The sequence below is a fragment of the Lathyrus oleraceus genome, chromosome 5 (assembly GCF_024323335.1).
Source record: "Lathyrus oleraceus cultivar Zhongwan6 chromosome 5, CAAS_Psat_ZW6_1.0, whole genome shotgun sequence".
NCBI lineage: Eukaryota > Viridiplantae > Streptophyta > Magnoliopsida > Fabales > Fabaceae > Lathyrus > Lathyrus oleraceus.
In genome coordinates this window covers 289,532,971-289,548,232 of record NC_066583.1, presented here as the reverse complement: position 1 = coordinate 289,548,232, position 15,262 = coordinate 289,532,971, and positions in this window count along the sequence as shown.

Here is a 15,262-nt window from a genome sequence, read left to right as displayed (position 1 = left end):
ATAATACAACTCAACCTATGAACACACACTTCACCAGATCAGCCTCCAAGAACATACCAAGTTTGAATATGATTCAATACTAGTACAGCTGTCCCACACAAGGACCAATTGCCAACCTCCGGAGATAGGTACACACAGTTCCCGTTATGAATAGTCCATCCACCTACTTCAAGGGACCATTCAGGGAAACCATAAAACCTTCCACAGGTTCCAACATCAGTACTAACATAACTCCTTGCAAGATACCAGAAAGTATCACCCATGGATCTCATCCAGAAACAGAACAGGATGCCTGCTCTGATACCAAATTCTGGCATAATCAGGATTCAGATGTTCTACTCCAAGTCATGACATCTGATCCAACATTGTCACTAATACAGCAAGACAGTTATACAATTTGAACCCTGTACTAATATACACATGTACACAGGTGTCACGACATCTGCTTCTAAGTCACCCTAGAATGGAGGAACACCTAGTTATGTGTGTAAGACCCCAATTTTGTCCCTAAGATCCCTTATGGCATCATACCATAACATTTCATTGCCTCAAGGATCATTGTGCACCTTGCTTCCTTCCCTGTGGGTGGGTCATCTTTCTTGAGTGATTCTTGATCACCAAGCATCCATTGCATTTGTATATCATTGCTTTTCCTTTTATCACTAACCAAAAGTACAAAAATATGTCATCTAACCTTTGTCTTGCAGATGAAGCATTAACAGGTCAAGGAAATCAAAGGCACTCATTGAGCAATAGGTGGTGGCCATTCTTGAGAATTTGGACCCCACAATCATTCACAAGAGTTCATATGAGCTATGATGTTATTTTGAAGCAAAATCCCAAGTGGTAGAGGCTTGAATTTCATCAGAACATTTCCCAGTCAACTGAAGACCTAGAAAGTCAACTGCAAAGTCAACTGTGGATTTGGAAGTGGGAAGTGATTAGAAATACTTCATTCATGTTCAAACAAGTCTCATTTGACATTTCAAATACTCACATTGAAGGATTTGAAGTCCAGTCAAAAATTTCCAAAAATAGCAAGTGACCTATAATTTGAACTTTCAAAATGGAAAGATTTTAGCCCAACTTCAACTTCAAATTACATCATGAAGAAAGCTTCAAATGAAATTTTATTGAACATGAAAGTTGTAGATCTTTCTCTCCAATTTCCAAAAAGTCCAAGATCATCAATTTCTCATGTGTGGTTAAGGAGATATGATCAAAACATGGCAAACTATGCATGGAACTTCAAATGGACATAACTTTTCAACCAAAGCTCCAAAATAAGTGGCTCTTTTTGCTAAATTCTCATCATAACCTCTACTTTCCAAAACATCCATTACATGACATGAATTTCACTTGCATGATCATGTGCACATTCATGAAATTTTGCAAAGAAAAATCTATAAAACAATTTTGGTTGATCATGGGCTTACAAAACCAACTCAGAAACTTGCATGGGCTTTGTTTGAGTGGAAATGAACCAATTTCGTGCACTGTTCACACATGCATTTCATGCATAGAGGTGAAAAACCAATTTGCACTTACACTCCATAACTTGCTAATTTCATTTGCATTTGATCTAAACCTGATTAGAGCATGATTAGCATTGCATATATAAACTAAAACCTAACTGTTTTCAGGAATTAACAACCATTTTTCAGATCTAGATCCAAATTCATCAATTTTTTCTCTCAAAATTTTCTTGCAAATCTTCAAACAAGAACACATTCCATTGCTTGATTCTTGATCCTGAGGTGTTGTTGAGCAATTTTGGACGTGGAATTGAAGCAAACAGTGCCATATTGAAGCATGCTCGAAGCTTAGAACATCCATGGTGATTCCAAATTTTGGTGGATTCATGCACAATTGAGCTTCATTCTTTCTTTCAATCACCTATACAAGCATCATAGAAGAGTTTTGAAGCATTGCCAAGGCCTGTAGCACGTGATTTCCAGTTCTGCTCTTCAAGAGGTCATGACTCGATCTCTCTATTTCTCAAAATTATTGTGATATTATTGTAGATCTCCTTATGCTGGTTATGCTGAGCTTTGAATCGTGTAATTTCATGCAATATTGGTTGAGTTAGGTTGATTTGAAGTTTTCATGCATGAACCTTATTCTGTTCGATTTGATCTTGATATGTGGAATTAAGCTTAGCTATGCATGGATTCCTGATCTCCATTGAATGAACAACATGTTTGTGTGCTTGATTTTGATTTCTGGAACATTTTTTCTGGACGTGTATGAATGTGTGCACTGTTCATCTTCATGAAGATGAAGATCTTCATTTCCAGTTTCTGCTACCAGCTTGCTACAATTTTGCTACCAAAATTCAAATTAGCTACGAAATTTGTAGCGCGCTAGGGTTTAGGTCAATACACAGTCGTTTTGGCTAGCGCGCGTTTTTCAAATGTTCCCTGGCTTCGATTCCTAGCCATTCCATTATTTTAAAATGCTTTCATATTTTCCACTTTCCCTCCTTATTTCATATGCTTGCTTCACATGTTTTTTTTATTTTTTCTCCAACTTCATAAAATCATAAAAAATAGAAAAATGCATCAATTTGATCCCAACTTTTTCCTACTTGCTCCTTGCTCTGTCTATTATTTTTTGATCATTTTTTCCAAAATTGTGCTTGGCTGGATTTTGTTTTGTGCTAGGGTATTTGATCATGTGTCCTATTGATACCTTGCCATGCTTATACCTTTGTGAAATGCTTGATTCTTATCCAATGAATGTGAAATTTTGCATGCTATAACTAGACTCATTGCTTGACATTTTGGTGTTGATTTGGTATTTTTATCAATTTCCATTTCTGTTTTATGATTGTGCTAAGTTGGTGTGACAATTTGTGTCACACCTTTTGAGGTTCAACTTGTATGATGTGTTTGCCATGCCAAATGATGTCCAATGCTCCTGATTTTTTATGTGATACATGTTATGAATGTTGTGATTGAGCATGAATTTTCTTGGAATTATTTGAATCATTTCTGATTTAATTGAGATTTTTCATTCTGGTTGATCACATTTGAGCTTTAAAATTGCCTTGAACTTCTTTTGATCATGAGATGTGTTTGGTTAATGATATTGATGTGAGACCTTTTGAAATGTGTCAAGATATGATTGAAGTTGATTCATGTTAAATTTCAGCTTCTGTTTTGAATTTTTTCTCCATCTTTGACCCTAGGCTTTGACCTAGTGGTTTGCCTCTCATCTTTGAGCTTTGATTTCAGGTTGAGCATTCAAGTTCCATAGTGGTTGATGCTTCATCACTTGAGCATTGATGTTTGCCTTTGATTACTAACCTTTGTGTGTTTTGTAGGTTGATGTTAACTCATTTGAGTTTGACTTTTGGCTTACACATTTTTGTACATTGGAATTGTTGGTTGCTTATTGACTGTTGTTTGATTGTCTGAGTATTGTACTGATTTGTTTGATGTTTCCACAGGTACCTAAGTTGCTTTAAGTTCATTTGAACTTTGCTTTTGCTTGGTTGCTTAACCACTTAGGTATAATCTCTAATCTTCATGTAGTCTGGAAGACCTACTGTTATTGGTAGGCACCTGTCTGAAGTCCTCCTTAAGAGGCAATGCTTGTGATTGTTTATCTTTTGTGCCAAGCAGGAAAAGTCCTCTTATGAGGCAATTGGTAGATAAAAGAGATGTGTAATCCATCTTCTACTACTCAGTGTGTCATTCACCTTGCTCACACCATGTGTTGATGCATGGTGAATAATAACCCAAGATCTTATAGAGTCTATTTGTGGAGAAGAGTTCCAACTTTCTGAACTCCCACACCTTCCATTGATCAAAGCTCTCCCTGACCATGGATAAGAGCTATGAGGCACACCCCTCATCTCCATTTCATCTGCTTCACCCTAACTCTCAATGTTAGGGTTAAGAGCTCAAAATACCCCATTCCAGTTGGCTGTAAAGCCTAACCTTGCTTGAGCCTAATTGATTGTATATAGTGTGTGCTAATTGACTTGTTTGTTGTTTACTTGATTCATCTGTGCATATTTGCTTGAGTGTGCCTTTGTGCATTTATCAACATCATTTGTATATCATTTCATAAACTTTGCTTTATAGCATCTTGTTTTGTCCATGGATGAGGCAAGCATAAGACCATTGATTGGCAGTTGTATCCTATGATATGGTAGGAGACTAGTATAAGTCCATTGATTGGCATCTGGTATCCTTGTTTTCTTTGTTTAGTGAGACTAGTATAAGTCCATTGATTGGAATCTGGTATCCATGTTTCATTTTGTTTTAGGAGGCTAGTATAAGTCCATTGATTGGCATCTGGTATCCATGTTTTATTTTTTTTTGTGAGACTAGTATAAGTCCATTGATTGGCATCTGGTATCCATGTTTGCTCTTTGATTTTTGGGAGATTGGTATAAGTCCATTGATTGGCATCCGGTATCCATTTACTTTGCTTATTTGCTTATTGCATTGTTGTCTATTCCAAAGGAATCACTTGGATCATCTACATATGATCTCAAGAGGTGAACATCTAAGAAGTTTTACTTCCTCACCCTCCCACCTTTTGTCTTCTATAAACCTCCATTTATATGTTAATCCAAAACCTGAAACCATTGTGCAAACATCTTCATTTGTTTCAAATTAGAAACCTAGGCCTTAGGCCTTTGATTTTTCAAACTTCATTTTCATAAATACTTCTTTTGAATTGAATTCTAATCATACCTTGACCACTTTTTTTGTGAATAAATCCTAATTGGTTAATTTCACTCATTTAATTGTTTTGTGGCTTTGTCCATTCTTGATAAGTTTTCATACATTAGCCATAGGTTTGATTTATCCTAGTTGGTTGATGTTAATCTCACCTTTTGTCCTTAGTGATTGAATTGTAAGACTTCCTTGCTTATTATAGGGTTAACCCCTCACTAGCAAGTTGAAGCTTTTCTCACATGGTGGACTTGTTGTTTGTATAAGGTTGAGTTTTCTCCCGTAGATAACGAAAGACCTTAGGGCTTTTGTTTAAAATGAATCCACCCATACTTTTGGAAATCTTTTAGCCGAACTACAGCGTTTTAATCCTTACCTTCCATGGAAAGGTACGTAGGCAACGGGTTCATCCGTTCAAACACAAAAATATTAACTTGTATATTCTTTTCTCATCACTTCAATCCATGTTTGCACAATAAATATTTTATAAACAAATAACATTTCGTACAACAAGTGTGAAAAGGGCTCCCTAGGAGTACCTAGGACGTTTTGGGTGCCTAACACCTTCCCATTGCGTAATTAACCCCTTACCCAGATCTCTGATCTTTTCATTAGTTTTCTATGTGTAAAACTTCTTAGGCTTTTGTTCGCTTTTTAGCCATTCCTTTGGATAAATAAAAGTGCGGTGGCGACTCGATTCTTTGTATGCTTTGCTTTTAATTTAATCAATAAATCATAAAGTGACGAATACACCGCTACAATGTGCATCTGGTAGAAAGACTCAATAGAGAGCAACCATAGCTCTAACTTTTGTTGTTTTCCTACACAGTTATCAGCAAGATGTCTCAATAGTGATTTGGACATCATCTGTTACATTAATCCAGTTTGCTGGCCTTGTACTTGTATTTCCTAAAATAAGGTTGAACAAGTTAATCTAATTTCCACTTATTAGGGTGCTAACAAATAGGCTATTTGTTAGGTTCATTACATGTAGTTCGGTTGTTAGTTTCCTGGATTTTAGCCTGAGAGAATTACTGAAACAGAAAACTAATCATCCTACGATTCAGCACATGTTGTCATGAATGAATGTTACAACATTCAGTTTGACAACCAGAACATAAACCTCATGTTGATTCAGTTATGTCCCTGAAAACCGACTGTGCTAAATTTGTTGTACTGCAACAGACTAACCAGTCTCTACTTCAGTATCAGCATACATGACTAACTGTCAAGACATCCAGTTTGACAGTTTCACAATGATCCTTTGCCCAGATCTGTTATCCTCTTGATAACCAGACTGAAATAAATACTGAACTGAAGCAGAAAAACAAACCTGTCTATTATTCAGTATATGTTGTTAATGATGAATGTCAAAACATTCTGATTGACATTCAAACAGAAGGCTATGTATCAGGTCTGTTATTAACTTGATAAGCAGACTGAAATACAAACTGAGTTATGGCAGACAGGATTATAACATGCAGAAGGAAAACAAACACAGGAAATTGTTAACCCAGTTCGGTGCAACATCACCTACTCTGGGGGCATACCAAGCCAGGAAGAAGATCCACTATCAGCAGTATTAATTCAGAGTTAAACTCCCCCATTTACAACTCTTCACTTAATCCCTACCCAATGCAATCTATACCTAGGAACTCCTAGATAGAAACCTCCAGTTTCCATTCCTATCACTACAATTACAATGTAATGTTAAAACAACTTGAACTTGCTTCACAGCTTCATTCAAGAAAAAACAACTCTTACCTACAGGCTTTGAGTTACAAATACTCTCAGCTTTGAACACTGAAAAACACATGGTAACCTTCCCACAGGTTGGGAGGTTTACCTCACACACACCCCTAATTTTTCATTCTAGGAGGCTTACAAAAACTAGGTTATAATTTGTTATTTATAACCTAATCACCCAACTGAATTTGGGCCTTCAGAAATCGCAGCAAACTTCTTCTTTGCTGTTACAAAGCCAGCAGAAATTTTCTGCTACAAACAAGGTCTTCAATCCTAAAATCTCTCCATATATATCTCCATATTTGGAGCCTATATATATTCTGATTGAGTCTTTAAGACCTCCACATGGAAGTTAGGATATTCACCAAGTATCCTCACTAATCCCAGAATATATACTGAATTAATTAATTCAGTTTTCTACACATGTACGATGTCACAGACGCGATGTCGTGACATCGTACATGACATGTTGGTCCAGATGTTGAACTTCTTCAACCCAACATATTAAAACAACAGAGATGATTACATTATTTGTTTTACAAAATTAATGCCAATCCTAAGGTATTAACAACTACGAAGCTCTGAATTTCTCATTGCATGATGAGAATACGTAGACACGAGGATTTGAATCCTTGGCGAGCACATTAATTATTCTTTTGCCCTAGGGAACCATCCAGATCTTTCATTATTTATATATTCAACAATCATTCATCTCCAGTGATATACTTTCTCTTTGAACCAAATACATTATTCCTTTGAGTTCAATACATACTTTTGGGCCAATAACCAATGCCTTCCTCTGAACCAAGAGCCATTTTGTTTGTATTGTATAGACAAAACTACCCCTTTTATTTCACTTTTCTTGTAAGTCCTTATATAGGAAAAGCCTTTTATTTTATTCCATATGCCTGATTTTCTCATTGGTTCAGATATACATACCCTATGGGTTCAAACAACATAATCCTTTGGTTCAAACCACTCCTCAATCACAACTTCTTTCATCTCCCATGATTAGTTCCCCAAACTATGGGGCTCTGAATTCCTTATTGCACTATAAGGATACGTAGGCATGATGATCCTAATCCTCATTGAGCATTTTATTTTTATTCCATTTTTTCCCTTTTATTCAGATCATTTTTGCGAGTAATCTTTATATAGTAACACCGATTCGAGCATAGAACAATCAAAACGGTTCTCGTTAAGTACAATAGATGTGAGGGATTCTAATACCTTTCCCTTGTATAACCGGATTCCTTACCTATTTTCTCTTCCCCTTGGTTTTATCGATGTTTTCCCTTTCCTTCGGGAATAAATAAAGTCTGATGGCAACTCTGTTGTATCTTCGAGCGTGCGATGCGCTCTGTAACACCCCGATAAAAATAAGATAATTATTTAATTTAAGTTAATAATATATTTATTAATTTAATTAAATAATTGGAATATTATTGGAATTATTATTATTATTGGAATAATAAAGTTGGAATATATATAAAGGTCCCAATTGGTAAAAAGGGTTTTTACGTGAAAGCAGAGAACACGTAACATTGGGAGAAAAGAGAAGAAACTGAGAAAGGGAGAAGAAGAGGCTAGGGCTCAAGAGGAGATTTCACGATTGTTGAAGGTCAAGAAAGGATTGCCGGATTAACTCAGGTAAGGGGGGTTTATCGTCGTTTAATGGGTATTATGGGTTAACATGTAATGGGTAGTAATAAGCCATTGATTTGACCCTAATTGGGATGTTGAATGCTGAAAAATTGAGAGGAATAAGTTATGTTAAAGCTGTAATTGAATCTGTAATTGGATGAGTTGTGATTTTCTGGACGTGTAGCCGTTTACGGAATCGAAATCGGAGGTCCGGAAGTCCTCCAACGGCGGAAAATGCGGAGAATTATGCATTCTGCTTCGTGTTAGCGCAGGAACAGCTTTCTGTTTTGCGTTAACCGGTTAACCCAGGGTGTTAACCGATTAACACTGTTATGAATTGTGAAATATTGCTGTCTGTCTTGCGTTAACCGGTTAACCCAGGGTGTTAACCGGTTAACACTGTTGCGATTTATGAAAATTTGTTGTTCTGTTTGCGTTAACCGGTTAACCCAGGGTGTTAACCGGTTAACACTGTTGTGAATTGCCAGGAAGCGTGTTCTGGGTTGCGTTAACCGGTTAACCCAGGGCGTTAACCGGTTAACACTGTGTGAAAAGTGAAAATTTTATATTTAAATGTGGTGTGCATGTTTGATGTTTGGCCTATATTGGCGTATGATATAATAGGGATCATTTCCCGTTGTTTTGAGCGGTAGGGGTATTAGTAGAGCGTGCTAATACTGTGATTGATTATGTGGCATGATATGATTATGTGATAAATATGTGGATGATGTATGATTGTATGCATAATGCTGTGGATGTATCTATTATGTATGCAATTGTGAATGGACTGTTTATGGCTTAGAGTGTGAGCATATGTCCATTGTGGATGATTGTTGATGTTTGCATGACTAAGTGATTTAGCTTGCATATTGTGGCCTTTATGGTGGTAGCTAATTCCCATGGTGAGGAATTAGTGAGTGAATTATTGTGGATTGTTGTTGATGTTTGCATGCTAGGTGATTTAACGTGCATAGCATAGCCCTTGGGGTGGTAGCTAATTCCCATGGTGAGGAATTAGTGATGTGAGTCACTAGGTCTCAAATGAGTGGGACTAGTGAGCTTGGTAGCCGTATCTGGATTTGATCGGTGAGGTTGAACTATATGTTCATGAATAGTCAGTACCGCATGCATGGAGTCTCATTGCATAATGTATGTATTGTGTATAATATGAATGGATGTGTTCCAATATTATACGTGTGTTTTGATGTTTATGTTGAGCATGATTATGAGTATGAGTTGATGTTGCCGTTAATGAATGTGTGATATGATTAGGGTGATGAGATGTGTTCATTTACTTAGCATTACATGATATTTTATAATGCTTATTATATCGATTGAGGAACTCACCCTTACAACTATGTTTCAGGTAACGAGCAGTGATTGAGTAGAAGCTAGTGCTTGAAGTCTAGTGTAGTTCCTTAGTGGGTCATGCTCTGGTAGATGTAACATCGGGACGGGATGTTTTACCTTGTTTCATTGTTGGTTGTTGAACAGTTTTACATGTAATGTGTTACATGGTTTGCATGATTGATTTGATTTCTATCCGCTGCGAATTATGCAAATGTTTATTTTGATTAATAAATGAGCATGACAAACTATTATGGTGAATGGTGTGAAGTGTCAAGTGTGACACCCTTAAATTGCATATCTACTCTGATTTATGTTTGGTTGTTTTAATTATTTATTGGGGTATTTTAGAAGGGTGTTACATTAGTGGTATCAGAGCATAGACGGTCGAGTCGAATCGTAATTATTCTGTTTCCCTGTACGTGATAGGTGTTGTGTAACCCTATCAGTACTTATTGTTTTAGCTTGTTGGGCTTTCAGAATAGAGATGGCTGGAAGAGGTAGAGATGATGATGCGATTGCTGAGGCTCTGGGTATGCTAGATGAAGTACTTGGAGGGAATCCGAATGTTGTGGGACTGGGAGCTGCTCGTCAACTGAGTGAGTTCCAGAAGAACAATCCTCCAATGTTCAAGGGAGCATACGATCCAGATGGTGCTCAGAAGTGGTTGAAGGAGATCGAGAGGATCTTCCGAGTGACTGAGTGTGCCGATAACCAGAAGGTCAGGTTCGGTACGCATATGCTGTCAGAGGAAGCAGATGATTGGTGGGTTGCTGCCCGCACTGAGTTGGAAGCTGCTGGGAGTGCTGAGATCACTTGGGCGGTGTTCAGGGAGAGATTCTTGAGGAAGTACTTTCCAGAGGATGTCAGAGGAAAGAAAGAGATAGAGTTCTTAGAATTGAAGCAGGGCAATCGGTCTGTTACTGAGTATGCTACTAAGTTCACAGAGCTGTCGAAGTATTACACTCCCTATGATGAGGCTACTGGGGAATTTTCAAAGTGTGTGAAGTTTGAGAACGGGTTACGTCCCGAGATCAAGCAGGCTATTGGGTATCAGCGGATTAGAGTGTTTTCCGACTTGGTGGACTGTTGCAGGATTTTTGAACAGGATACCAAGGCCAGAGCGGAGAGCTATCAGCAGAGGGTTGATAGGAAAGGCAAGAATCAGAATGATCGTGGAAAACCGTATGCAGCTGGCAAAGGTTTCCAGAGACAGAGTGGGATGAGGAGACCTAGTGGGGGAGACTCCAGTGCCCCTGCTAAGTGTTACAGATGTGGTCAGGCTGGACATCGTTTCCATGAGTGTACCAGTAATGAGAAGAAGTGTTTCAAGTGTGGAAAAGGTGGTCACTTGGCTGCAGAGTGCCGGTTGAAGACTGTGACTTGTTTCAACTGTGGAGAGGTGGGTCATATCAGTCCGCAGTGTCCTAAGCCGAAGAAAGAGAACCAGTCGGGAGGCAAGGTCTTTGCTTTATCGGGTTCTGAGACTTCTGCAGATGATCGTTTGATCCGAGGTACGTGTTATATTAATGGCTTTCCTCTTGTAGCTATTATTGACACAGGTGCGACTCATTCCTTTATATCTTTGGATTGTGCTGTGAAACTTAAATTAGAGATATCTGAGATGCATGAGAGTATGGTGATTGATACTCCTGCGAAGGGTTCAGTGACTACTACTTCAGTTTGTTTAAATTGTCCTTTGAGTATTTTTGGTAAAGACTTTAGGATGGACCACGTGTGTCTTCCACTAGTGCAGATTGATGTTATCCTGGGTATGAACTGGTTGGTGTTTAACCGAGTTTATATCAACTGTTTCGATAAGACTGTGATCTTTCCTGAGGTTGAGGAAGGAAAGAGTTTGTTTCTATCAGCAAGGCAGGTGAATGAGGCGGTAACATATGGGGCAGAGTTGTTTATGCTGTTAGCGACTTTGGAGGCTAAAGATAAACTGGTGATTTGCGATCTAGCCGTGGTGTGTGATTTTCCTAATGTGTTTCCTGAAGAAGTGAATGAATTACCGCCAGAGCGTGAAGTTGAGTTCTCGATTGATTTGGTACCTGGTACTAGGCCGATATCGATGGCTCCGTACCGTATGTCTGCTGTTGAGTTAACTGAATTGAAGAGTCAGCTGGAAGATCTGTTGGATAAGAAATTTATCCGTCCGAGTGTGTCACCGTGGGGTGCACCAGTGTTGTTGGTTAAGAAGAAAGAAGGTACTATGAGGTTGTGTGTGGACTATAGGCAACTGAATAAAGTGACGATCAAGAATCGGTATCCTTTGCCGAGGATTGATGATTTGATGGATCAGTTGGTTGGTGCGAGTGCGTTCAGCAAAATAGACTTGAGATCTGGGTATCATCAGATACGTGTGAAAACTGAGGATATTCAGAAGACTGCTTTCAGAACAAGGTATGGACATTACGAGTATTCTGTAATGCCTTTTGGTGTGACTAATGCGCCTGGAGTATTTATGGAGTATATGAATAGGATTTTCCATCCGTACCTAGACAAGTTTGTTGTGGTGTTTATTGACGATATTTTGGTGTATTCGAAATCTGAAGAAGAGCATGTTGAACATTTGAGAGTGGTTTTAGGAGTTCTACGAGAAAAGAAGTTATTTGCTAAGCTGTCCAAGTGTGAATTTTGGTTAGAAGAGGTTAGTTTTCTTGGTCATGTGATTTCAAGAGGTGGTGTTGTTGTTGATCCTTCTAAGATAGAAGCGGTATCTAAGTGGGAAGCTCCGAAGTCAGTTTTTGAGATAAGGAGTTTTCTGGGACTTGCAGGTTATTATAGGAAATTCATTGAGGGATTTTCTAAGTTGGCGTTACCGTTGACGATGTTGACTAGAAAGGGGCAAGCGTTTGTTTGGGACTCAAAATGTGAAGAAGGTTTCCAAGAGTTAAAGAGAAGGTTAACTATTGCTCCTATTCTGATATTACCGAGTCCATCGGAACCATTTGAGGTTTACTGTGATGCTTCATTGTTGGGTTTGGGTGGTGTTTTGATGCAGAATAAGCAGGTTGTAGCTTATGCTTCGAGACAACTGAAGGTTCATGAGAGGAACTATCCAACACACGATTTAGAGTTGGCAGCTGTGGTATTTGTTCTGAAGTTATGGAGGCATTACTTGTACGGGTCAAGATTTGAGGTTTTCAGCGACCATAAAAGTTTAAAGTATTTGTTTGATCAAAAAGAGCTGAATATGAGACAGAGGAGATGGTTAGAGTTTCTGAAGGATTATGACTTTGGTTTGAATTACCATCCGGGTAAAGCAAACGTAGTGGCTGATGCATTGAGTCGGAAATCATTGCATATGTCTATGTTAATGGTTAAGGAATTGGATTTAATTGAGCAGTTTAGAGACTTGAGTTTGGTGTGTGAGAGTACTCACAATAGTGTTAAATTGGGAATGTTGAAGTTAACGAGTGGTATTCTGTATGAGATTAGAGAGGGTCAGAAATCCGATGTGCTTTTGGTTGATAAGTTGACTCTAGTGAATCAAGGTCAAGGTGGTGAATTCAGAGTTGATGAGAATGGTGTTTTGAAATTTGGTAATCGGGTGTGTATTCCGGATGTTACCGAACTTAAGAAGAGTATTCTTGAGGAAGGACATCGTAGTGGCCAGAGTATTCATCCTGGGGCTACGAAGATGTATCATGATTTGAAAAAGTTATTTTGGTGGCCGGGAATGAAAAGAGAAATTGCGAGTTTTGTTTATTCTTGTTTGACTTGTCAGAAGTCAAAGATTGAGCATCAGAAGCCGTCTGGGCTAATGCAACCGTTGGCTATTCCAGAGTGGAAGTGGGATAGTATCAGTATGGATTTTGTTTCTCGTTTACCGAGGACAATTAAGAATTTTGAAGCTATTTGGGTGATTGTTGACAGATTGACAAAATCGGCTCATTTCATTCCGATCAGAATGGATTATCCGTTAGAGAGATTAGCCGAGTTGTATATTGAGAAAATTGTAAGTTTGCATGGTATTCCGTCGAGTATTGTTTCGGACAGAGATCCTAGATTTACATCGAAGTTCTGGGAAGGTTTGCAGAAGGCTTTTGGAACTAAGCTGAGATTGAGTTCTGCATATCATCCGCAGACTGATGGTCAGACTGAGAGGACGATTCAGTCACTGGAGGATCTTTTGAGGGCTTGTGTTTTGGAAAAGGGAGGTGCTTGGGATTGTTATTTACCTTTGATTGAGTTTACCTACAACAATAGTTTCCATTCGAGCATTGGTATGGCACCGTTTGAAGCTTTGTATGGTAGGAGATGTCGGACACCTTTATGTTGGTATGAGTCCGGTGAGAGTGCTGTGGTTGGACCGGAGATTGTTCAACAAACTACGGAAAAGATTAAGATGATTCAGGAGAAGATGAGGATTGCTCAGAGTCGTCAGAAGAGTTATCACGAAAAGAGAAGGAAGTCACTTGAGTTTCAAGAGGGAGATCATGTGTTTCTTCGTGTTACTCCGATAACTGGGGTTGGTCGAGCTTTGAAGTCGAAGAAGTTGACACCTCGATTTATTGGTCCTTATCAGATTTTGGAGAGGATAGGGGAGGTAGCCTATCGTATCGCTTTACCGCCGTCACTTGCGAATTTGCATGAGGTTTTTCATGTGTCTCAGTTGAGGAGGTACATTCCTGATCCGTCGCATGTAGTCCAAGTAGATGATGTACAGGTGAGAGATAACCTGACTGTTGAAACATCACCTATGAGGATAGAGGATCGAGAGTTGAAGCAGTTGCGGGGTAAAGAGATTGCTTTGGTAAAGGTAGCTTGGGGAGGACCAGCAGGTGGCAATGTGACTTGGGAACTTGAGAGTCAGATGAAGGAGTCTTATCCTGAGTTATTCGCTTGAGGTATGTTTTCGAGGACGAAAACTCTTTTAGTGGGGGAGAGTTGTAACACCCCGATAAAAATAAGATAATTATTTAATTTAAGTTAATAATATCTTTATTAATTTAATTAAATAATTGGAATATTATTGGAATTATAATTATTATTGGAATAATAAAGTTGGAATATATATAAAGGTCCCAATTGGTAAAAAGGGTTTTTACGTGAAAGCAGAGAACACGTAACATTGGGAGAAAAGAGAAGAAACTGAGAAAGGGAGAAGAAGAGGCTAGGGCTCAAGAGGAGATTTCACGATTGTTGAAGGTCAAGAAAGGATTGCCGGATTAACTCAGGTAAGGGGGGTTTATCGTCGTTTAATGGGTATTATGGGTTAACATGTAATGGGTAGTAATAAGCCATTGATTTGACCCTAATTGGGATGTTGAATGCTGAAAAATTGAGAGGAATAAGTTATGTTAAAGTTGTAATTGAATCTGTAATTGGATGAGTTGTGATTTTCTGGACGTGTAGCCGTTTACGGAATCGAAATCGGAGGTCCGGAAGTCCTACAACGGCGGAAAATGCGGAGAATTCTGCATTCTGCTTCGTGTTAGCGCAGGAACAGCTTTCTGTTTTGCGTTAACCGGTTAACCCAGGGTGTTAACCGGTTAACACTGTTATGAATTGTGAAATATTCCTGTCTGTCTTGCGTTAACGGGTTAACCCAGGGTGTTAACCGGTTAACACTGTTGTGATTTATGAAAATTTGTTGTTCTGTTTGCGTTAACCGGTTAACCCAGGGTGTTAACCGGTTAACACTGTTGTGAATTGCCAGGAAGCGTGTTCTGGGTTGCGTTAACCGGTTAACCCAGGGCGTTAACCGGTTAACACTGTGTGAAAAGTGAAAAATTTATATTTAAATGTGGTGTGCATGTTTGATGTTTGGCCTATATTGGCGTATGATATAATAGGGATCATTTCCCGTTGTTTTGAGCGGT